Source organism: Myodes glareolus, chromosome 1, assembly GCF_982192425.1.
Source record: "Myodes glareolus chromosome 1, mMyoGla1.1, whole genome shotgun sequence".
Lineage (NCBI taxonomy): Eukaryota > Metazoa > Chordata > Mammalia > Rodentia > Cricetidae > Myodes > Myodes glareolus.
In genome coordinates, this window is record NC_142026.1 from 98,365,191 (window position 1) to 98,368,618 (window position 3,428).

At 50.2% G+C, this 3,428-nt stretch overlaps 1 pseudogene; it reads right to left on the reverse strand.

Annotated features, from left to right (window-relative positions):
* Window positions 1-2,628: 2,628 nt before the first annotated feature.
* LOC148123538 (Nuclear RNase P) lies at window positions 2,629-2,818 on the reverse strand (annotated as a pseudogene).
* Window positions 2,819-3,428: the final 610 nt, after the last annotated feature.

Genomic DNA, 3,428 nt, shown 5'->3' on the forward strand with positions numbered 1-3,428 from the left:
TAATTTACTATCTTTCCATCAGGTATTTTGTCGTGGCAATGAGAAAAGTGACTAAGACATCCCATTTCTTCCAGCTGTGACATAAGTGGCAACAACAGCAATACCAGTCACCAAGCAATGACTTCCTTCAGCTGTCGATTCGTGCAAGTGGAGGTAGGAAATGGTCTCTGACTTTGACCAATAATACAAACTCAAAGTTGTTATCCTACCCAGGCTTTCTGGGATCTTTTCCCCAGGTACCCTGCTATGCCAAGTCCTTTAAGCAAAAAAATTTTTACCCAAGTGTTACCTAAGACGTTCATGTAGGGGGCAGAAAGAGACGGTAGTAATAGAAGGCAGACATCAGTAAAGAGCCTTCCTTCCTTCCTTCCTTCCTTCCTTCCTTCCTTCCTTCCTTCCTTCCTTCCTTCCTTCTTTCCTTTCTTCATTTCTCCCTTTTTTTATTTATTCTTTGTGTCTTTCACATAATGGATCTCCATCCTATTCACTTCCTCACTCCTTTGTGTACACCCTCTGCCCTTGCAACCTCCCCACCAAATAAAATAAAATAAAATTTAAGAAAAAAAAGAAAAAGAGAGAGAGAGAGAAGGAGCTCATTCTTGTCCGGGAGGCTGTAGTGTAACACATTGAGTCACACAGTAAACCATATATTTTTACTTGCAAACGTTCATTGCCGAGAATCACTGGTCTGTTGAGGTCTCTGGTTTCTGCTACACGATCGATGCTAGGTCCTCACTAGAACTCTCTGTGGTTATCCTGATGTTGCTCTGTGTTGTGGAGAGATCTTGCAGTTTTGGGTCTGTAGGGCTATTCCCTTCCTGTGCTCCAGCAGATCACAGATGGGGTGGATGCTGGGGTGGGCCTGATTCTGGGCCTGGGTAGTTGCTGGGTTGGTCAGCCTGCCAGCTCTCCCTTGTCCTAACCTAACCAGGATGAGCTTTCCTGCATTGCCCTGGTGAGTTCACCCTTTGCCCCAAGAGCAAGAGGCAGGACCAGTTCTCCTACTTTCAAGCCCTCTGGGCCAGATCTCCACACCTATACCTTCAGGGCCTACTGTGGTGCTCAGGTGTGGCTAGAGGCCACTCCCCTGAGTGCTGTAGCTGACAAAGGGCAGGGCCAGCTCTCCTGTTCTTGTGACCAGAGCCATCTTTCCCATTTGCCTCAGGTGTTGATGGGGGCGGGATAGGGGAAAGGGCATCTCTAAGGGAGGCTTTCTTTGCCTGGAGTTGCGGGGCGCCATCCTGTCCCGCAGGAATGAACCCCACCAAAAACGAGAATTCCTTCTCTGGTCACATCTTTATTTGGAGCATTCCCTTGAGGAAAATTGGGGGAAGGGACGATAGAGCAGGGACGAGAGAAAGCTTAGAGAGAGGAAGTAGGGTCCCGAGGCATCTGCTTTTAAACGGTGGAGCGGCTTGAACGCTGTCCTGATTGGTTAATGCCATTCTGCTGGTCTGAGCATGTGCAGGCAAGGGTGCAGGCAGGGGTGCTCAGCCCCACATGGCTACCTCCAAACTGCAGGACCACCTGTGCCTCCAGGTGGCTCCCAACATCTCCCCCTAATTATTGTCTTTAAGAGCAATAAGGCAAAACTATTTTCCAATCTGGTCCCCACCTAGACGCAGCATGCCAAGGATATCTGCTCCCACCCATCCCCAAGGAGGGAAAAGGCAAAATAGAGTCAGTCAGAAAATTGTTAAGAGATAAGAGGTTGCACAGGGTGTTGCTCAAGTCGATGGTGTGAAACAGCTGCTCTTGGCACCGCCCAGAAGGTCATCTCTGCTGCCTCCGCATGAATCTTCCACAGCAGGACACTCAGCATCCACTGGGTCGTCTTTCTTCTTTACTTCTCTCGTCAGTCTTGCTGGCATCCAGATGTATGTCAGCATTCCTAGAAAAACATAAACAAAACTCTCCTCCCAAATAAACATTTAAGAGTATTAAAAACTCTCAGTGTAAAAATTCAGCACAATCAGTACTGGAAGTAGGCTGGTTTTGAACTTAGAGACCTGTAGGTCTCTGCTTCAAAAAGCAAATCTTGTTTGCCTGTACCAGCAAAATTTTGAATTAAAAATTAAGTGTAAAGAATGCAAGAGAAATCCTTTCTCTGGGGGAAGCTGTCACTGGTAGTGTAGTCCCCCTCTATTGTTTAAAAACCAAAGCAGTTGTCACTGGGAATTGAACTCAGGACCTTTGGAAGAGCAGTCAGTGCTCTTAACCTCTGAGCCATCTCTCCAGCTCCCCTATTCAGATGGAAAAACCTCTAGGTAGCATTTTATCTCACCCGGTGCCTCAGGCAAAAGGTCCGCCTAAGTTACCTAGGATACGGTAACCAGGTTGACGCCTTTATTATGATAATCACGACCAGTTTTTTAAGGGAGAATGGGCGTTGCTCATCAATCTGGCTACTTCCTGCTGACGAAGGGGCGATGTTTGGGGGATAAATGTTTTTATCTGACTAAATTCTTGGCGACAAATGTTTTTATCTGACTGAATTCTTGGCGACCTTGACTGAGGGCGGCAGCAGCGGAGGCGGCGGCTGCCACAGCTCCGCCTCTGAAGCCCATTATGGCGCGCTCCGCATGGCCCAAAGGCATGGCTCCGCCCCGGGCCGTGCGCGGGCTCGCCGTTTCACCTCAGGCAATGAACTCGCACCGCCGGCTGTGAGCCTTTTCCAAGCTCCGGCGAGGGGGGGCATCCGCCCACCCGTGGAGGGGCTTCTCCTGCCCGGTCCGCCCGCGCGCAGAGCCCCGTTCTCTGGGAACTCACCTCCCCGCTCGCCCATGTTGCTATGGAAACACAGTTTTTCCGCAGAGCCGATTCAGCTCCTCTTTGCCTTCTATGGCGCCGCTGCTCACCACGCAGCTTCCGCCTCAGTCAGGCGAGTCCGCTCAGGTGCTGAAAAAGTTCTCCAAAAACCATAGCCCCGCCAGAAGGCCTCTGATGTCACACGGACTTTAGCCCGCCCGCGACCTGGCTATTCGCAGGCCTCCAGCAAACTCCCCGCCAGCAACTGGTTGCGTCTCCCTCCTGAGTAGCTGGGATCACAGGTGTGCACCACCGTGCCTGGCCCACTTCCGTGTTTCTAATCAGGCATTACCGCTCAAAGGCGGGCCGGCTGCCGCCAGCACTCTCAGCACGATCAAGCAGCTTGTCTTTCTCAGTCAAAAAATTAAAGTTTTTTGTACGTGAGAGCCAGAGACTGAGCTCTCTTAACAAAATTAGGCGAAAATCACCTCCAAAAGCTCTGTGGCTCTTTAAGAACAGGGAAGGCAGTGATCAAGTTTGCCTCCCTACGAGACTGTTGCCTCCAGTCTCTATCAGCGAGTATGCACGGAGGAAGCCGCGGATCTCCCAACCGTAAACCTCGCTTTTTCTCAGCTCCACCTGCACTGAACTTAAGGGATTTTTCTTCCCCGTTGCTTTTT